This window comes from Rhinatrema bivittatum, chromosome 9 (genome assembly GCF_901001135.1).
Source record: "Rhinatrema bivittatum chromosome 9, aRhiBiv1.1, whole genome shotgun sequence".
NCBI classification, from domain to species: domain Eukaryota; kingdom Metazoa; phylum Chordata; class Amphibia; order Gymnophiona; family Rhinatrematidae; genus Rhinatrema; species Rhinatrema bivittatum.
This window is the reverse complement of record NC_042623.1, coordinates 244,614,589-244,636,604: the sequence shown is the minus strand read 5'-3', so window position 1 is coordinate 244,636,604 and position 22,016 is coordinate 244,614,589. Positions and strand designations below refer to the sequence as shown.

General features: G+C 46.9%; 1 protein-coding gene across 15 annotated transcripts in view; it reads right to left on the bottom strand.

Moving 5' to 3' along the window:
* The window catches only part of TBL1XR1 (transducin beta like 1 X-linked receptor 1), an 854,914-nt gene that overhangs the window by 398,099 nt on the left and 434,799 nt on the right, over positions 1–22,016 (bottom strand). For 13 of the 15 annotated variants that reach the window (XM_029616816.1, XM_029616819.1, XM_029616820.1 and 10 more), the window contains one exon: positions 20,344–20,412. The exons of 1 other annotated variant lie outside the window; for it this stretch is intronic. The gene's annotated coding sequence lies outside the window, so the exon portion shown is untranslated. Of the gene's footprint in view, positions 1–11,717; positions 11,831–20,343; positions 20,413–22,016 lie in introns of all 15 variants that reach the window. One more of the 15 variants, XM_029616824.1, reaches the window with a different exon arrangement.

Here is a 22,016-nt window from a genome sequence, read left to right as displayed (position 1 = left end):
GGCATCGAGGGTTTCGGTGCTGCCGATGGAGTCGGTGCCGGTCTTGGAATCGATGGAGCCGAAGGATAAATCGGTGGAGATATACGAGAAGGCACCGATGGGACCACCCCGGAAGGGGGAATCAGGAACGGTGTTTCTCCCGCCGATGAAAATCCAGTCGGAGACGATGGCGCTGTCGGTGCTACTGGAATCATCGATGGAAGGGCATGTACAAGTGCTTCCATACGTTGTAGTAGCGGTGCCAGCGCTTCCACCAAGGTTCGGTGGTCGGTTCCTTCCTCGGTGGCGGAGTCGGTGCCGGGGTCGATGCCGGTGGCGGTGCCGGAATCGGTGCCGGAGACGGTGCCAATGGAGGTTGGAATCTTTGCATCGCTTTCTCGATGGCCTCCTGGACCAGCCGGTCCAGTTCAGCCCGGAGACCAGGGGTAACAATACCCGGCTCGACGGGAGAGGGAGGCTGAGGCAGAGCCGGAGGGACCACCGTAACCGGTGGGATCACGGCTCCCACACCCCGAGAGGGTGAGGGTTTCCTCGATGCCTGCGAACGAGACGTGGACGGTACCAAGTCTGATCGAGGCCTCTTAGTCGGTGGTTCGGCCTGTTCAGAGGTCGATGACTGTGGATCCTCGACAGGCCGAGACTTGTGCCGTCGATGGCGATGCTTGTCCTTCCGGTCTCCTCGCCCATCCGGGGAGGGGACAGGAGTCGACGGCCGAGAAGTCATCGATGGTGGCCGGTCACCGGAGGGTTGACGATGGTGGTGCAATTTCGACGGTGCCGGTTCCGATGACATCGATGCTATCAATGGCGTTGGGGTGGGTGCATAGAAGAGGAGCCCCATCTTCTCCATCCTGGCCTTGCGACCCTTAGGTGTCATTAGGGCACATTTGGTGCAAGTCAGGACATCATGCTCACTACCCAAACACAAAACACAAACCCTATGGGGGTCTGTGATTGACATAGTCCGGGTACAATCCGGACATCGACGGAATCCCGTCGCCATGGCTTAAGGCCAAATTTAGTCGCGGGCTCGGTAAGTGCCAACAGGCCTCGAGGGCCAAATTCGACGGTAGTCGAGGAAAAAAGGCAAAAAACTTACCGGTTTCCGCGAAGGTGACAAAAATTTGTCGAAGGGAGACCCCTGAGGGGCAAATTTTCTTCGGAAAGAAAAGTACCGAATTCCTGTCAGGAACGTGGTAAGGGAGCTCCTTTCACCGCGTGGCAACTGCTGCGCAGAAAAAAGAAGACTGAAGGGAGACCCCTGCTGGCTGCAGGGTCAGTGCCTTGCTGGGCATGCCCAGTAGGGGCCAGTCAAAGTTCTGTTAAACTTTGACAGAAGTTTTTCCGTGGTGGGCTCCATCCTCGATGTCACCCATTTGTGAGGACAACCATCCTGCTTGTCCTGTGAGAAAAAAGGTTTACAATAATCCAGCTTTGAAATCACAAATGCATGTACCAGGAATTCACCGTATTTTTCGCTCCATAAGATGCACCTGACCATAAGACGCACCTGGGATTCAGAGGGGGAAAATTTAAAAAAAAAAAAATGGTGTGCTAAACCGGCTCTGTTCCTGGGCATCTGTGCATCTTATAGAGCAAATTAGGAGAGTGCATAAAATTTTTTTTTGTCCCCATTTCGTTTTCGGGTCTGGGGAGGGCCATTTCAGTCCACTCCCCAGATCAGAAAACTTTTATCGTTCTCTTTCTGTGGGGGGGGGGACGACCCTCATCCCAACCCTTTAAATTTAACTAACTACAACCCCCACCCTCCTGACACCCCCCCCCCCAAGACCTGCCAAAAGTCCCTGGTGGTCCAGCAGGGGTAGGGGAGCGATCTCCTACACTTGGGCCGATGGCCCTTTGCCCTTACTAAGTCACAGGAGCCGATCAGTGTATCCCCTGTGACATAGTAAGGGCAAAGGGCCATCGGCGCCAATTTGATTATTGGCAGCCAATGGCCCAAGTGCAGGAGATCACTCCCAGACCCCCGCTGGACCACCAGGGACTTTTGGAAGGTCTTGAGTGGGTCAGGAGGGTAGGGGGTTGTAGTTAGTTGTTGTTTTTTTATTCGCTCCATAAGACGCACAGACATTTTCCCCCCACTTTTGGGGGAAAAAAAGTGTGTCTTATAGAGTGAAAAATACGGTAAGTTCTCTAACCTCTAAAAATGATTGGATCTTCCTAATATACCCCAAAGATAAAAACAAATTGGGTATGGTTGGTGAGATTAAATTTGATATACAAAAGGCAGAAGCTAACTGAACACCTAATGAGATTACCATAGATTTTATTGGAATAGGTATATCTAACATCATAGGAGTCACAAATAAGGCAGTAGATCTAATAGTAAACCAAACTGCTTCAGATTTAGATGGATTCACCTGAAGATTATGATTAGAAAGCCAATATGCAACCCTGTTCAAACAATTAAAGGAAGATAAATTGATCAATTCTTTATTGAAAAAAAGCAATAATTTGTAGTTCATCCGCATAGAATGAAAGATGAAACCCCAAACCCTTGATTAATTTCACCAATGGAGAAAAAAATGTTGAACAACAAAAGTGATAAAATGAAGCCCTGTGGGACTCCAAATGGGAGATGCACAACATTAGAGATTTCATCCTTCCAATCTACTTGAAAAGAACAGTCAGCAAGAAATGATGAAAACCAATCCAGGGCCCTTGTCTGCAAGACCAATCTCACTCAACCTGCCAATAAGCAACTGGTGATTTACAGTATCAAATGCAACACTCATGTCCAGGAATACTATCAACACAATCAATGAAGTATCTGAATTAACACTGATGTCATTAATTAATGAAAAAAAAGCTGTTTAAGTCCTATGCAGACAGTCACTCATTTGATTAAACATCACATTTTCAATTATTTTTGACAAAATAGGTAGGTTGGATATTGGTCTATAATTAGAGACCTCCAAAGGGTACAGCAATTTTTTTTTTTACTGATAAGGAAGTTTCCCTGAGGTCATAAAATTATTAATCATGACTGTGATTAAGGGAGCCAGGTCTAAAACAGGATCCAATAATAATAATCTTGAAGGCATGGGATCTAATTTTGAAGTCGTCAAACAAATAGATTTTAACAAAAAGCTCAAACTGATAACAAAAGTTGGATTAAATGCTACTAGCTGAGCAGAACTACATGAATGTTAGGAACACCAAAGGTTCTCTACATCTTTCTCTGTCTATAAATATATATCTATAGAGATAGAGAGTTGTATTCACCCAAAAGCTGTTCTGTCTCCATCTGTTGGTAGAGGTGCATAACCCACTGGTTTTGGATTCACCTGTCTGTACGCTAAGAAATAGATATCACATGTCTAATAATCAAAATTTGGATTTATAAAATACTTTGATCTAAACTAAATGCCAATGTACTTTACAATTAGAATATGCTTCAGAGAATAGTATGGTTCTGTAGTTACAAGACTTGATCTATTTTATGGTTAGGTGGTAAATAAATGCAAGCTATAAATAAAATAAACATATGATTTCTGATCTGCAAGACTTCTTCTAAATAAAATGAAGCATGATAAAAGGCAATATTATTCAATGAAAATTGCAGAACCTGCAACAAAGAAAGTGAAGTTGCTTACCTTTATCAGGTGCTCCTGACAACTGCAGTTCAATCACACAAGTAAGTTATATGACCATACTCAGCACTAAATGAACATGAATCTTCCAGAGCTTTCTTAGAAAGGTAAAGCCTTTCACATCCACGTGCAGTAGTTTGCACAATAGAGCCCTGTGGTTCCCCTCATTCCATTTATTTAGTTTTGTAAAGAGCTCCTCTGAAGTTGAGCTGGGTGATTTTGTGTAACTGTAGAACTGTTGACTTCAGAGAATACTTGCTATTAGGGATGTGAATCGTTTTAGGACGATTAAAATTATCGTCCGATAATTTTAATATCGTCTTAAACCGTTATGGAACACAATACAATACAGATTCTAACGATTTATCGTTATAAATCGTTAGAATCGTGAGCCGGCACACTAAAACCCCCTAAAACCCACCCCCGACCCTTTAAATTAAATCCCCCACCCTCCCGAACCCCCCCCCCCAATAACAAATAACCTGCGGGTCCAGCGGCGGTCCGGAACGGCAGCGGTCCGGAACGGGCTCCTGCTCCTGAATATTGTCGTCTTCAGCCGGCGCCATTTTCCAAAATGGCGCCGAAAAATGGCGGCGGCCATAGACGAAAAAGATTGGACGGCAGGAGGTCCTTCCGGACCCCCGCTGGACTTTTGGCAAGTCTCGTGGGGGTCAGGAGGCCCCCCACAAGCTGGCCAAAAGTTCCTGGAGGTCCAGCGGGGGTCAGGGAGCGATTTCCCGCCGCGAATCGTTTTCGTACGGAAAATGGCGCCGGCAGGAGATCGACTGCAGGAGGTCGTTCAGCGAGGGTTCCGGCGCCTCGCTGAACGACCTCCTGCAGTCGATCTCCTGCCGGCGCCATTTTCCGTACGAAAACGATTCGCGGCGGGAAATCGCTCCCTGACCCCCGCTGGACCTCCAGGAACTTTTGGCCAGCTTGTGGGGGGCCTCCTGACCCCCACGAGACTTGCCAAAAGTCCAGCGGGGGTCCGGAAGGACCTCCTGCCGTCCAATCTTTTTCGTCTATGGCCGCTGCCATTTTTCGGCGCCATTTTGGAAAATGGCGCCGGCTGAAGACGACAAGATTCAGGAGCAGGAGCCCGTTCCGGACCGCTGCCGTTCCGGACCGCCGCTGGACCCGCAGGTTATTTAAGTTATTTGGGGGGGGTTCGGGAGGGTGGGGGATTTAATTTAAAGGGTCGGGGGTGGGTTTTAGGGGGTTTTAATGTGCCGGTTTTTCGATTTTTCGATTTTTAACGATTTTTAACGATTTTTCACGATATTTTACCCCCCCCAAACGGCAACAATACGATTCCCTCCCCCTCCCAGCCGAAATCGATCGTTAAGACGATCGAGGACACGATTCACATCCCTACTTGCTATAGGTAAGCAACTTCTCTTTCTCTTAAGACAAGTAGATTTACCAGGTCATAAAAAGGGCTGTCTTTCACAATAAAAAAGGAAACAAGAACTTCCATCAGATGGGAAATATGTTTGGTTGGAAAAAGCTTTTTCCTATTTCTGTCTTGTTTTGTGTGGCCTTTACAAATTTCCTGAGATAGGCGACTAATTCTACCATGGCCCTGACATGCTCCTATATGTTCAGGGCTGCCCTGCCATAAAAGGAGGAGTTGAAATCTACTATCTAATATACATAGAAACATAGAAATGACGGCAGAAGAAGACCAAATGGCCCATCCAGTCTGCCCAGCAAGCTTCACACATTTTTTCTCTCATACTTATCTGTTTCTCTTAGCTCTTGGTTCTATTTCCCTTCCACCCCCAGTTTTAATGTAGAGAGCAGTGATGGAGCTGCATCCAAGTGAAATATCTAGCTTGATTAGTTCGGGGTAGTAGCCGCCGTAATAAGCAAGCTACACCCATGCTTATTTGTTTTACCCAGCCTATGATGTGCATCGAAAGTGAAGTATCAGGCACATTTGGTTTGGGGTAGTAACCGCCGTAACAAGCCAGCTACTCCCCGTTTTGTGAGTGCGAACCCTCATTTTCTCCCCTGCCGTTGAAGCAGAGAGCTCTGCTGGATGTGTGAAGTATCGGTTTTTCTTCTCCCCTGCCGTTGAATCAGAGAACTATGCTGTATATGCATTGAAAGTGAAGTATCAGACTTATTTGATTTGGGGTAGTAACCGCCGTAACAAGCCAGCTACTCCCCTCTTTGTGAGTGTGAATCCTTTTTTCCACATTTCCTCTTGCTGTTGAAGCTTAGAGCGATGTTGGAGTCACAGTAAGCATGTGTATGTTTATTTAATAAGGGTATTGACTCCAGGCAGTAGCCCTCATTCTGGCGAGTCACCCACTCTTCATTGGTGGCCTCTTCACTTTATGGATCCACAGTGTTTATCCCACGCCCCTTTGAAGTCCTTCACAGTTCTGGTCTTCACCACATCCTCAGGAAGGGCATTCCAGGCATCCACCACCCTCTCCGTGAAGAAATACTTCCTGACATTGGTTCTGAATCTTCCTCCCTGGAGCTTCAAATCGTGACCCCTGGTTCTGGTGATTTTTTTCCTACGGAAAAGGTTTGTCGTTGTCTTTTGATCATTAACACCTTTCAAGTATCTGAAAGTCTGTATCATGTCACCTCTGCTCCTCCTTTCCTCCAGGGTGTACATATTTAGATTCTTCAATCTCTCCTCGTACGTCATCCGATGAAGATCCTCCACCTTCCTGGTCGCCCTTCTCTGTACCGCCTCCATCTTGTCTTTGTCTTTTTGAAGATACGGTCTCCAGAACTGAACACAGTACTCCAGGTGAGGCCTCACCAAGGACCTGTACAAGGGAATAATCACTTCCCTTTTCTTACTCGATATTCCTCTCTCTATGCAGCCCAGCATTCTTCTGGCTTTAGCTATTGCCTTGTCGCATTGTTTCGCCAATTTCAGATCATTAGACACCATCACCCCAAGGTCCCTCTCCTGCTCCGTGCACATCAGCCTTTCCCCGCCCATCGAATACAGTTCATTCGGATTTCCACTCCCCATATGCATGACTTTGCACTTCTTGGCATTGAATCTCAGCTGCCATATCTTCGACCAATCTTCCAGTTTCCTTAGATCTCGTCTCATTCTCTCCACTCCTTCCGGCGTGTCCACTCTGTTGCAGATCTTTGTGTCATCCGCAAAAAGACAAACCTTACCTTCTATCCCGTCCGCAATGTCGCTCACAAAGATATTGAACAGGACCGGTCCCAACACCGATCCTTGTGGTACACCACTTAAAACCGCTCTCTCTTCAGAGAAGGTTCCATTTACCATCACACATTGTCTTCTGTCCGTCAACCAATTTGCAATCCAGGTCACCACCTCGGCACTCACTCCCAAGCTTCTCGTTTTATTCACCAGTCTCCTGTGCGGAACCGTATCAAAAGCTTTGCTGAAATCCAAGTATATGATATCGAGCGCTCTTCCTCGATCCAATTCCTTGGTTACCCAGTCAAAAAAGTCAATCAGGTTTGTCTGACAGGATCTTCCTCTGGTGAATCCATGCTGCCTCTGGTCCATCAATTCTCCCGACTGTAGATAGTTCACTATTCTCTCTTTCAACAGTGACTCCATTACTTTTCCCACCACCGAAGTGAGGCTAACCGGTCTGTAGTTACCAGCCTCCTCTCTGTTCCCACTCTTGTGAAGCGGGACCACCACCGCTCTTCTCCAATCACTCGGCACCACTCCCGTTTCTAGGGATCTATTGAATAGGTTGCACAGCGGTCCCGCCAGCACATCTCTGAGCTCCCTCAGTATCCTTGGATGAATCCCATCAGGCCCCATGGATTTGTCCACTTTCAGATTCTTTAGCTCTTCCCATACATTATCTACTGTAAATGGATTTTCCTCTGTTCCACTTCCCTCCAGTTTCTTGTTGTGTAGAGATGGTCCTTCTCCAGGGTCTTCTTTAGTGAACACAGAGCTGAAGTATTCGTTTAATATTTCTGCCATTTCTTCGTCTCTCTCCACACATTGATCATTTCCACCTTTCAATTTCACTATACCACTTTGGACTTTTCTCTTTTCGCTGATGTATCTGAAAAATGTTTTGTCACCATATTTTATCTCCTTGGCAATCCTCTCTTCCGCTTGACTTTTTGCCAACTTGATTAATTTCTTAGTCTCCTTCAGTTGAATCAGATATTCTTCTTTGTGCTCCTCCCTTTGGGATCTTTTGTATTTCTTGTATGCAGTTCTTTTAGCTTTAATTTTGTCAGCCACCTCCTTTGAGAACCAGATAGGTTTCATTTTTCTTTTGCTTTTCTTTACATTTCTAACATATAGAGCAGTTGCCTTGGCGATTGCTCCTTTTAGATTGGTCCACTGCTGATCCACATCTCTCTCGTTTTCCCATCCATTTAGTTCTTCCTCTAGGTACTTCCCCATTTCCTCAAAGTCTGTGTTTTTGAACTGTAAAACTCTGGTCTTTGTGCTTCTTTTCCATATTCTTTTAGTGATATTAAACCATACCGTTTGATGATCACTGGTGCTGAGGTGGGCGCCCACCTGGACATCAGAGACGTTATCTCCATTAGTGAGCACTAAGTCGAGAATAGTTCCTTCTCTCGTGGGTTCCAATACCATTTGTTTGAACAAAGATACTTGCATGGCATCCACTATTGCTCTACTGTTTTTAGATTCTGCAGATGGGATTTTCCAGTCTACATCTGGCATATTAAAGTCACCAATGATCATCACTTCCCCTTTCTTACCTATCTTATGGATGTCTTCAACCAGATCTCTGTCCAGCTCTTCCTTTTGGTTTGGAGGCCTGTAAACCACTCCAATATAAATGGATGCTCCATCATCTGTTTTTAGGTTGACCCATAGTGCTTCTTCCTTGCCCCAACTTCCTTGCAGCTCAGATGCTTGGATATTATTTCTGACATAAAGAGCCACACCTCCCCCTTTTCTATCCACTCTGTCCTTCCTTAACAAGTTATAGCCTGGTATTGCTGTATCCCAATCATGAGATTCTGTGAACCATGTCTCTGTGATAGCAACGATGTCCAGTTCTGCCTCTGTCATTAGGGCCTGCAGATCTGGGATTTTATTTCCCAAACTATGAGCATTTGTAGTCATAGCTTTCCAGGTACTCTCTTTACGGTTATTGCTTTTCCTGTACTCCTTATGAGACTTTAGTTGAGATTTGTTATTCACTTTACTCTTTCCTTTTGCAGTTGTACCATTGATGACAGAGTTATCCATCTCAATTAGCTTTTTCTTTTGGTTATGGATCTTGAAATTCTGCATGCATTGTTTTTTTCTCTTTTCTGGTAACACGTCAATGTTTTTCTCTAGAATTTCTTCAGTTAATATAGGGAGGGCTTTATGTTCTTGTTGCATTTGATACTGTGTGTGTCTCCTTGTTACAGGTCTAATTCTACCAGAGCCCACTGTGATCCTGTTTTTTAATGATTTACTTGATGAACTAATTGAGTGGGGGGGTATACTTGTTGGCTTCCCATCTGTCAAGAATGGGTGACTGTGGGACACATGTGTTATCCTACCTGAGTCTACTGTATTTCTTTTTCTTGACTCCTGGTTATTCTTTGGTGTTGGGGAGTTATTTTCTGAGTAATGCAATGTGGGTGTAATTCTTTTAATTGAAGCTAATTGAGCTTTAACCTCAGTCAGCTCCGTTTTCAAAGAAGAGAGCTGTGCACAGATCGGGCAAGCTCCAAGTCTCCAGATGCTTTCCCTCAGAATAAAGGCTCTACAACAGTTGCATTGGATAGTTCTCATATTGGTTAAGTTTTGGATTGGTATGTCCTTTGCTGTTAATGTACTAATTGATCTTGTTGCTAATGCTAATTTAGTCAGTCTATATTAGTAATCTAATCTAATATAAGATGGCATACTTTGTGATCACATTAGCAGGCCTATTGGGGGTCAAAAGAAACAAAAAGCTGGGTGACCTCCTATGAGCAAGTCCTCTCTAAGTTAAAGGAAATAGCTCTCCTGCAATACCAGAGGGGGGTCTTTTCAAATTTATGGGCATGTGGCCTAGCAAAAAATGGCAGGATAACTTACTAATGGAGGAAAAAAGATAGCACCTCAGGCAGGAACTTAAGATGTTAGCAAAGCACCACCCTATTATGGTGAAATCTAGTAAATAAGTCTGTAGGGAATGGAACTCACTGGCTCTGCAAGCTGAAGATACAGACCCCAAAAATGTGGCCCTTTAAGTTAGGTACTTGAGCATAAAAGAGTTTAGAGGCTTGAAAGGGACTTTCCCCAACTATATAAGAACCACACTGCTGTGCGATGGCATGGAGGGCACTTCTTCATTTGAACCAACCCCTACATAAATTTGATTACTAAAGACAGTACGAGAAAGATTTTTTTTTTTAGCACCAACTGCACTAAGGTACCTAAAAGAAAGTAGTTTTTTTTAAATAAGCCAGACTTTGAGATAGAGAAGCTAAATAAGTAGTTGTGTAGAACAAGATATGGACTTTATGGCCTTGACCTCATACAAGATGGTAAAATCTTCTCCATTTAAAACCATAAAACTTTCTGTTGGACTCCTTCATAGAAAAGAGAAGTAATTATGAGAAACTATGGAAATGTATTGTCTTCTGCAATGTTCTGACTTTAAGAGCCAGGCACTAGATGTTGGAATGAAGTAGTTCGTTAGCTCTGTGTGATTAGAGTTGGAAAATTCCCAAATTGACAAGTTTCCTCACAGACAAATCTTAAAAGTAGTGAAAACCAAATCTATTGCAGCCAAAAGGGAGCCCCAAGGATCATAGTGTCATGATTCCTTCTGAGTGTTATCCAAATTCTAACTACCAGAGATACCAAATGATATGCATATAAAATACCTGTCTCCCAATAAAGGCAGAATTGTATCTGTGCTGCTACCTTCTGATTGTCTCATGAACCAGATTAGCACCATCCTCTTCTGGACTGTCACAAACAGATAAAGTTCAAGTGTGCCCCATTCAACGAAAATACCATTTACTATATCCTGATCCAGAGACCACAGAGCACCAATACATTAATGTGCAAGCTCTTCTCTAGGAACATCCAGGGGCCTGGTGTACAAAACCTTTGTAGGTGACCTCTCCATTCTAGGTTGTAAGTATCTGTAGTTAACATAATTTGGTGAGGGGGAGATGTGAAAGGGTAAACTACAGGTCAAATAAATAATGAGAGTACCATCAACACTGGAATCTCTGAGCTCCTCAGACACAAGTGTCTTGGTTTCACTTGAAATTTAAGGTTCACTGGACTTGCCTCATATAGAGATATGCTATAGGCATGACTGGGACATAACTATGTAGATGTATGTCTTCTTTAGATCAAGAGAACAATCAACTTTCTTTGTTTAGAAAAGGAATTACTGAGCCCGGGGAAACAATCTTGAACTTTTTCCTTTTCAGGAATTTGTTCAAGGCTTTTAAGTCTATCATGGATTGAAATCTCCAGTCTTTTTACATACCTTTAATAACACTATCAGTAGTAGGAGTAAGGCCAGAAGTACCCAGAGTAAAATCACCTTTTAACTTGTGGTATAACAATTTTGACCACAATGGCTTTTAAGAGAAGAGATTTTCAACCTGAGTACCTCCTGGCACTGAATAAGCTTTAAGGCTCTTTTGGGTGGATGATTTGTAGGGATTCCTAACAGATATAATCTGAAACCTTCTTCTATAATCCAGGGGACTCAGCTACCTAAGGTAAGGATGGGCAACAGTTTAAGAAAAACCTCAATTTCACCCCACAAGGAAGTCTACCAGAATAGCGACTTAGATGTTTGCAATCTTCCAGGTTTTATCTGCAGGTATTACAACTACATAGATGAGTAAGACACTATACGTGACCGTAGCACAGAGATCTTGTAATGCTTTTCCCCTCAAAGAGATCTACAGTCAGATTTAAGTCCAAGGAAAAGCCCTGCATGAATTTTCAACTTCTTGCCCTTTTTAGGGCAGGTTCTCCTATCACACTCTGATGTGATAACTGGTGCTTTTTCACTTTTTCAGCTCTTTGGGCATAATACATTATGACCACCTTCTTACCAATAAGTAGAGTGTGTAAGGTTTTCCACATCCCCTTCTGTATATCTGGAAAAGAAAGAAAATGGCCACTACCTTTAACTCCTTAGAGGTATCCGAGCAATTGAAGAGGCCAAGAAGAGGTGCCTTGAGTTCAACTTCATCCTGTAACTCTTAGGGTACAGACTTAGCCATTTGCTGAACAGAGGCTGGAAAGGATAGACACACCCCAGAAGGAAAGTCAGCTGAGTATTTCTCCTTGTAACAGTACTCCTCAGATTCCATATTCAGAGAACAATGATTCAATAACAGTCTGAGAATACATTAACCCTGGAGTCAAAGGTATATGTGATCTAAAACTCAGGTCTTTAGATCTTGAGACTGAGCAAGGTTGAGTGATAGGAGAAGCTTGTAGCTACAAACCTGTTCTACTGACTTGGCATGCATAGTACAGACAGGCTCAGGGTACTGGATCTGGGTCAGTGCTAGTATGTTTGGCTTTGAAGGGGAGGAAACAAGAGGTGCACTACAATAAGATCTTGGCAAGACTTAGAAAATAGCCACTGCTATTACTAGCAAAAGTAATTTGGAACAGACTTAGTTTTTGGGTACTTGCCAGTCTCTTATGGCCTGGATTGGCCACTGTTGGAAACAGGATTCTGGGCTTGATGGCCCCTTGGTCTGACCCAGCATGGCATGTTCTTATGTTCATTATATATTTCAGCAATTTTCCTATCCAACTTCTCCTTGAAGTGTGTGGACATCACAGAGTATGATTCATAGGGAAGTGTACATCCTTCATGAAAGCACAATTGCTTACAAGTAACAGGTATTCTCCAAGGACAGCAGGATGTTAATCCTCATATGGGTGACATCAGCAGATGGAGCCCAGCACGGAAAACTTTTGTCAAAGTTACTAGAAACTTTGACTTGCAGATTGAGCATGCCCAGCCTGCTGCTGTCCGCGCATCCACGCGAGGTCCCCCTTCAGTCTCGTAAGATAGCAAAATACGAGCAAAAAAATAAAACAAAACGTAGGTGAATCCAACATCATGGGGAGGCGGGCGGGATTCCAGAGGACTAACATCCCGCAGTCCTAGGAGAACACCTGTTACAGGTAAGCAACTGCGCTTTCTCCTAGGACAAGCAGGATGGAAGTCCTCACATGTGGGTGAATACAGAGCTCCAGACTGCCCCCTGTGAACAGAGGGACTCACACTGGCCGAACAAGGTGCCAACGTGCACAATACAACTGCGGCGCTGAGGGAAACAGTCTGGCCCACCAAGGCACGAGGAGAACAGTTGGGTTCAGGATTGGAATAAATTTCGCAGGACAGACTGGCCAAAAGTGCTGTCCTGGCGACTAACCCTGTCAAGACAGTAATGGGCCGCGAATGTACGGAGAGAACTCCAGGTCACAGCCCTGCAGATTTCGGTGACAGGGACCACACGCAGATGGGCCACTGATGCCGACATAGGCCGCACAGAGTGAGCCTTCACCCTGCCAGTCAACCGAAGGCCTGCCTGTTTATAGCAGAAGGTAATGCAATCCGCTAGCCAGATGGATAGGGTCTGCTTCCCCACTGCTGTTCCTAGCCTGTTGGCGTCAAAAGACACAAAGAGCTGGGTGGACTCTCAGTACTCGCTGTACGATCTAAGTAGAAAGCGAGTGCCCGCTTGCAGTCTAGGGTGTGAAGAGCATGTTTCCTCGGGTGAGAATGAGGCTGTGGAAAGAACATGGGTAGGATGATTGACTGGTTGATGTGAAAAGCAGTCACCACCTTGGGCAGAAATTTTGGATGCGTGTTCAGCACTACACGATCAGGGAAGAATTTCGTGTAGGGAGCATACGTAACCAGGGCCTGGATCTCACTAACCCTGCGAACAGAAGTTATCGCCACCAGGAACATAACTTTCTCTTCAGGTCACTGGATCTCAGAGGCTCGAACAGATGCTGCATGAGCCTCACCAGGACAACACTGAGATCCCACGGGGTTGCCAGCGGGCGAAGCGGGGGCTTCAGTTGGACCAAGCTCCTCATGAAGTGCCCAACCAGTGGCAGAAATGGGTGCCCCAGTGACCCCCTGGTGGTAGGCACTGAGGTGTACTTGGACCGAGCTGGTCTAGGAGGCCAGACTCAGATAGGTGCCACAGGTAATCCAGTAGGCGGGAGAGCGGACAGGAGAAAGGGTCCAGGTCGTGGCCCCCACACCAGGTGGAGAAGCGCTTCCACGTTAAGCTGTAAGACTTCTGAGTCGAAGGTTTCCGGGATTCAATCAAGACCCTGGAGAACCCATCCGAGAACTGCAGGGGCTGGAGGCCCTAGCCCTCAACATCCCACCGTGAGGGCTAGGGCCCGGAGGTTTGGGTGGTGCAAGGTGCCCTGGTTCTCCGATAGGAGGTCGGGGGCCCTCCTCAGCTGAACTGATGCGCTCATGGAAAGGTCCTGGAGCAGAGGAAACCACACTTGCCTTGGCCTGGAGGGTGCCACCAGAATCATGTCCCCCCCCCGTCATCTTGTAGCTTCAGCAGAGTCTTCGAGAGGAGCGGATTTAGGGGCTATGCATACAGGAGGCCTTGTCCCCAGTGATGGGAGAAGGCGTCGCAGGCCAGATGGCCCGTCCCCGGGATCAGAACATGCTCACCTTGTGATTGTGGGGAGAGGCGAACAGATCCATGTCCAGCATGTCCCAGCGGCAATATAGGCAGGCGGCTACCACCAGGCTCAAGGACCACTTGGTGTGGCTGGAAAGACCAGCTGAGGTGGTCCGCCGTGTTTAGGTGGCCCAGCAAGTATGTGGCTCACAGATACAACCCCTTGGAGAGGACCCAATCCCACACCTGCAACGCTTCCTGGCAGAGGGCCTCCCTGCTTATTGATGTACCACTTCGCCACTTGGTTGTCCGTTCTGATGAGGACGCCCTTGGAGGAGAGCCTGTCCTGGAAGGCCCTCAGGGTGTACCGGATTGCCCGCAACTCCAGAAAATTTATCTGGCAACGGGACTTGGCCACAATCCAGAGGTCCTGAGTATGTAGGCTGTCCGTGTGGGCCCCCCACCCCAAGGCAAGGCGTTGGTGGTGAGGGTCAACTGGGATGGAGCAGGCTGGAATGGGAGTCCTATCTCCAGATTGGACATGGTTACCCACTAGGCCAGGGAGAGGCGGAGAGCATCTATGACTGTGACTGGAACTTCTAAATCCTGGGATGCCTGCTGCCATTGACACTGCAAGGCCCACTGTGGGTCCCTCATGCAGAGGACAGAGGAGAAGCAGCAGATGGGCTGGTACAGTTGCTTTGTTGCGAATGAGGGTAGCCAGCAAGGAGAGGATGACCGCTTGATCCCTGGGCAGAAAAACCTTGGTTTGAGCCGTATCCAGTCTGGCACAGATGAAGTCCAGCTGTGGAGACGGATTGAGGTGTGACATGGGGAAGTTGATAATGAATCCCAGAATCTGTAAGGTGCTGACCGTCAAGGTTAGAGCAGAGTGTAAATCGCTCCGGATCAGCCAGTCGTCCAGGTATGGAAAGACATAGACCGAGCAACGCCTGAGGTGGGCAGCCACCACCGCCAAGCATTTTGTGAAGACGCGTGGGGCTGATGCCAGCCCAAAGGGCAGCACTTTGTATTGAAAATGTGTCGTTCCCACCAGAAAGCGGAAGTACTTCCTGTGGCTGGGGACAATTGCAATATGTGCGTAAGCCTCCTTTAAGTCAAGGGAGCAGAGCCAGTCTCCTCTTCGGAGGAAGAGAATCAGCATGCCTAGAGAGACCATCTTGAATTTTTCTCTTACAAGAAAACGGTTCAACACCCTGAGGTCGAGAATGCGGCACAGGCTGCCGTTCCTCTTCAGAATGAGGAAGTACCTCGAGTAGAAGCCGTGCCCCCACTGTTCGTGGGGAACCGGTTCTACCGTACCCGCCACAAAAAGGGTGAAAAGTTCAGATTGGAGGACAACCTGTCGGGCAGACGAATCCCACAATGGACATGAGGGAGCAGTTTCTGGGAGCCTGCTGAAGTTTAGGCAGTAGCCCTAGCAGATGATGGAGAGGTCACTTCCCAGCAGGGGGGCGAAGTAGAGGAGCCTGCCACCGACTGGGGGATTGGCTGCCATGGGAATCGGCGTTTGGCTCGTGCCTCCTCACTGCCATCGAAAACCAGCAGATGAGGGGCTGGTTGGCTCCTTGGCCCCTGGGGCTAAGTTGAGGTGGCCGAGTGCAGGCAGCTAGAGGGAAGTATTTCCTCGGCCGGTAGAAGGGCTTGCGCTGGGCCGGCCTAGAAGACCTTCTGGCAGTGGAAGGGCCTTTAGAGGGGCTGGCGGAGAATTGCTGAAGGGTATCATGCTGATCCTTCAGTTGTGTCATGCCCTCTTATCTTGTCCCTGAATAGGTTCTCTCTTGTGCAGGGGAGATCTGCAAGCCTGCCCTGCACCTCCAGGCGGAGGTCGGAGGCTCTGAACCAAGCCAGCCGCTTGGCATCGACACCCCTGGTGGCTAGGTGGGCTGCGGTCTCAAAGACGTCGTAGGTCAACCTGACCTCTTGTCTACCTGCTTCCAGGCCCAGCGTAGCGAGGGCCATCAGGGACTCCTGCTGTTGCTGGGAGAGGTTTTCCGCAAAATCTTGGACTTGCTTCCACAAGTTGTGGTCATACTGTTTCATGTACAGCTGGTAGGCCGCAATACAGGCTACCAGCATTGCCCCCTGAATCATCTTTCTCCCAATGCCATCGAGCTCCTGGTGTTCACGCCTCGGGGGGGGGGGGGGGGGGGGGCAGAAACATGTGACCTGGAGCATCTGGCCTTTTTGAGTGCGGACTCCACCACCGCAGATTGGTGGGGTAAGTGCCGCCGTTCAAAGGTCACTGCCTGTTGGACCAAATAAGTCGCATCAGCTTTCCTGTTCACCGAGGACATCGACACCCGGTATTCCCACATGCGGAGGAGAAGCTTTTTAAAGATGTTGTGTACTGGTACCACCACAATCTCTTTGGCAGCGTCGATGAACTAGAGGACCTCCAGCATCTTATGATGGGAGTCCTCCTCTGACAGGAGTTGGAAGGGGATGGCCTCTGCCATTGCCCTCATGAAGCTGGCGAAAGATAGGTCCTCGGGCGGTTGGGGGGGGGGGGGGGAGCGTGACGCCGTTCCTCTGGAGGGGAAGGTTCCAAGAGAGGGTCGTCGGAGTCATAGCCCTACGGGTCATAGGGGCCCTCCTTCCTCCTTATTAGGGTCTGGACGTCAAGGGTGGGGACTGGGAGATGCACCAGGCCTGAGGCCCAAAGGCACGGAGGGCCATGGAGGCACCGATGGCCCCTCAGGCAGCGAGGGGTCACTGGCAGTGGTACACTGGGGGTAACCGGTGGCAGCCCGGGGAACCCGGTCCCTCTGGCCTCATCAGCCTCGGAGGACCCAGGAATTGGGATCGCTCCGGGTGGAGGGCATTGGTGGGCGAGGAGGCATTGGGGGCCTCTCGGGCACCGGTGGTCGGTAGGGCACCAAGAAGGACATCCAGACACTCTAGCCAGGGTGTGAGCATGGAAGGTGGAAGGTTGGGCACTGGTATGGGGCCGGTAGCGGCGGCAGCTTGACACTTTGAAGCGCGTTGAGCACCACAGATTGCACCCCGTGGTCCAACTCCTCCTGAAGTTCTGTGTGGTGAGGACTGATGGAGGGGGACGAGGCGTCGCCGGCACACCCTCAGAGGAACCATGAGGGGACCCAGCACCCAGCACCAATGCTGGTGGGGAACACCTTGGGCAACCGGGGGCACCTGAGGATGGAGCCTCTGGTGGCCGGTGCCACTTTGGTGACGGCTCGGCAGCTGCCAGTCCGGATCCGGAACCATGTCGGGACGGTGACCGGGGTCAATGCTTCCTGGGTTTCCAGTACTCGGCCCGGTCTTTCCTCGGTGCCAATGACAATCCTGTGGTTAGGGGGAGGGTAAAGACCACCAATGATCTATCTCCCTCTCCGCTATCCTTAGGAGTACCGGAGAGCAGGACCGCCAGGGGAAGAGATGGGGGATGGTTCCCCGTGGTCCTTAGGCTTGGAGGATGTAGACACCGAAGTGTATGGTTCTGGAGAGCCAAAAGGTTTCTCTATTTTGTCCAGGCGAGCACGACGCCCTTTGGGGATCATTTAGTCGCACAAACGACAGCTCAGACGTTGTGCGAGGCCCCCAGGCAGAGGATGCATACCTCATGCGGATCCGAGATGGACATGGTCCGCGGGCACTGTCGAAAACCCGATGCCATAGAAAAAGAGCCCGGTGCGTAGTCAATGATAGACGGGGACTCAGAAATGGGAGTCGGGAATTGACCGCGAATCGCAGAGGCAGAAGCCAAGGGTATCTACTGGGAACCAAAAGCGAAGGGGGACCCAACGCAAAAGAAAAAACCCTGAAAAACCACGAAACAATGCTGCAAGGGTTTGGAGCTATATAACCGCGAGGCTACTGCACCGCAGAAAAGAAGACTGAAGGAGGACCTCGTGTGGACGCGCAGATAGCAGCAGGCTGGGCATGCTCAGTCTGCCAGTCAACGTTTCTAGAAACTTTGACAAAAATTTCCGTGCCGGGATCCATCTGATGATGTCACCCACATGTGAGAACTACCATCCTGCTTGTCCTAGGAGAATCTATGAAAGTCAAAGGCTCCAAACTGGACATCTGGAGACTGATGTAATGAAATCTGTGCCTCCACTTAAAGTTCAACACCAACTCCCTTTTGTTTCTTGTTCAAGTACTCAGAGCCCTGGTTTTGGCTCAAGCAGGAGTGAAATTTCTGGTTCTGTCCTAAGATTGAGATTAAGGATGTCTTTGGTACAGCTTGGCCACCAGCAGTTTTCAAGGCTGTTAACGAGCCTTTGACGCCAGTTTTGAGCAGCTCATCTTTAGTTCATTAGCAAGGATGGCTCACAACCTATCCTTCTGGGTCTGATCTGTTTTGGGTGGCACATCACCACATATGTCAGAGCCACAGTCATCATAGTTTTATCCCAAAACATTTTTAGCAAACTGTGTGATGGTTGGATATGGATTTTATTTATTTTATTTTTTTTTATTTATTTATCTCTGGAGGTGCCACTTCTGTGGACGCGTAAGCTCTAATGCGCTCCATTGCGTCTGGTATATGCGCACCGGTTTCGCTCTGAGCCGTATATATGCGCCTTGTACTGTGCGCAAAGCTTATGCGCGGAAGTTTTAATGTGCGCCTAAGAATGTGCGCCCAAATTCTTGTGCGCCTATAATATGTGCCCAACTATCGGCGCCTAAAATATGCGCCCAGCTGTTTTCAGGCGCCTATAATATGCGCTTAGCTTAATTTGTGCGCTCGATCGTGTGGCGGGCGGCGAAGAAGGAGAAGATGGCGACGGCGAGCATGCGGGCAATATGGTGACCTCCTTGGAGGGTCTCCACGTGGGCAGACCCTGTTCCTCCTCGATCTTCGGAGACCGGTTAAATAGAAGATGTATGCCTTACCTTGTCTTCGGCGCTTCCCGGTTTCATTCTGGGCGGTCTCCGGCTGCGGGGGGAGAGGGTAAATACCTTCACCGCCGAGCTCGAGGGGATGCACCCGCTGCCTCTCAGCCGCGCCCGAACTCCTCTCGCTCAGGGGCTAAGTCCTCGCCGCGATTCGGCTCCGGACCGAGGCTGCCTCTATGCCGCGCCCGAACCCTTCTCGCTCGGGGGCTAGGTCCCTGCCGCGATTCGGCCACCGGACCGAGGCTCTTACCTCCGAGGGACCACGGAAATCACCTCGGGAAATTCAACTGGGGGAGGGACCCGAGGGTATCACCGCAGGAGTGCGGGGCTTGTCTTCAGGTAGGTTTTGTTCTTTAAATTTGTTCCAACGTTCGGCGAGCGTGAAGATAGCTCCTAACTGCTTTGGAGACGGAAAAATACTGAGAATCTGCACTTCCTGCAGGGGTATATGTACTAGGTGCTGACGTCAGATTGAAATCTGATTCGTCTCCAACTGCTAGCACGAGTACACTATACCCATTGGTCCTGAGTCCATCTGCTACACGCTAGGAAAAAGAAATATTAAAGACAGCAGCCTGTGTATGGGATGTATTGGGTTTGTTAGATGTATACTGTGAATGTTTTATATATTTGACTGTAATCCACTATGATGTTTCAGGGAACAGTGGATAATCAAATTTTAACAAGCTGAAGAAGAAAAAACTATTGGACTGGGCCTGCAGAATCAAGGAAGAAAATAAAACAGAAGTGCCAAAAAATCCTAAATAGGGCAAAAATTAAGTGGAGTGGGACTTGGCAGGAAACACTGGAAGAAGGAACAACTTATGAAGTTCTGTAGGGCCACAACAAAAATAATCATGCCTGATCTCAGTAGACAAAAACAACCTGATTGGTACTGAGAGACTACTGCACAGAAACTTCTACATATAGGCAGTGAAAAGCTTTTATCCTTGCAGAAAGATCTGGAAAATTCATGTCCATTTGGCACCAAGTACTGTCACATTATCCAGCTGCATAGCTCCATGAAACTGCCTGCCTTCAGAAAACATGAATTTTCCGTATTCATCAAGCCTATGGAAAAGCAGAGTGAACTACTGAACCAAAATCTTTTCTGATTCATAATTCACTTCTTCAATAACTCCTGAAAACTAGCCTGACAAATGAAGAGCCATAGTGAATACATGACACACATTTGATTACAAACAATACTGGCGGAGACAGAAGTTTACTGTGCCCTTACCCGATCAACTCTTGGAAAATCGCATAAACTTCTAATTTAGCAGCAGTACTGTCCTTGGTTTTACATCACCTGAAAAACAAAATATGGTATTGTTCCATCATCTTTCAAAAAGGATGTGCTTGACAAAATATTGAATAAGGTAGCTATTGTGCAAGCTTTTACATAAAAAAATAAAATAAAACCAACCTTCAGAGAATATCCACCATATGCCCTCATCAGAAAAAGAATATCATCAGAAATGTTAATTCACTTCGCTGTCAATTCATGCTCTATTAACTTCTACAGCAGTCAGGACATGTGGGCACTACTGCTCAGAGCATGCAACAAGAGAAACCAGCTGCTTCGAACCAAAACCTATTTCAGAACACTTTCTGTACTATTTTCTTCTCCTGCAGCAGACATTCTTGCCCAGTCTGAATACTTATCCAGCAATTAATGATTTAAATTGCCCAACTAAATAGTGTTCCTCAATACCATAAATAATTAAATACAATATAGACTCTACAAGCACTATATCCAAAATATTTATGGGATAGTTGGGTCCTGACTGGTGCAAGAGTTAGTAGAACAGGAATTCACTAAGGAAAATTCATATTCTATTGACGCTCCCCAGCAATCATGACCCTTGGAACAAACCACAGCAGGACCTAACAGAGTGCAATTCACAGCGCCTTGGAGAATTTGTTTTCCAAATGTCATGTAAGCAGATGTCCATTAGCCTGTTCTAGAATTTTGTGAAGATATAGTATGAATGGAACCCCATCCTGCAGCTATGAAAATCAGTCACAGATGCATACATTTTTTTCAACACACACAGTTGAGACTGATCTAGTTAAGTGAGATCAGCTGGGAGTTCTAACATCATTTTTGCATGTCTCATTAATACAAGAGTTAATTCATCTCAAAATATATGACTTAGAAGGTAATAGACATTTCTTACCCATATCCTATAAGATAAATAATTGTTCAGAACTCCTATTATAAACTTTTGGAGAAATACATTTAGGGCTCTCTGAATTCCCAGAGAGTAACCCTTATGTGGTCTTTTTCAGCTCTTGGAAATAAACTGGTCAAAACAATTTCTTGGTTAATGTGAAGAGAGGAATTAACCTTAGAAATAAAACTTGGCAACAACTCTTAATATAGTATCCCCTTTTCAATTTACACCTTCTGCTAAGAAAATTGCAACCAAAAATTACTACCTTAATAGTCAGAAAATAAAAAGTTAATCCCAAGAATTAATTTGCTGTTGCATGAAAATTGGCAATATATCTGAAAAGTGATTTATTTATTTTTGCCAGCACTGTAAACAGCATGATTAGGCACTCTACAGAGCCCTAGAATCAATCTCTGTTACTCCTTCAACTTATGTACAAACGAAAGATCTAGAAGAGCACTAAATTAAATATTAAAATTTTATGAGTGCAGCGGCCTAAATTCTTAAAACACTGCAAATTATTTGTTCAGAAAAATATCACCACATCCTGATAAAAGGGCAAAATTACTATTAGTCAAATATCTGATATTATAAATAATGGGTTTAAGAAACTTCAGTGGTCTACACCCTGAAACACAATATATATCTGTAAGAGACTAACAAAAACTCATTTAAAAAAAGCGGTCTAAAATTGCCTTGTGTCATGGCCTGATATGTATGAAATACTGTGAGATGA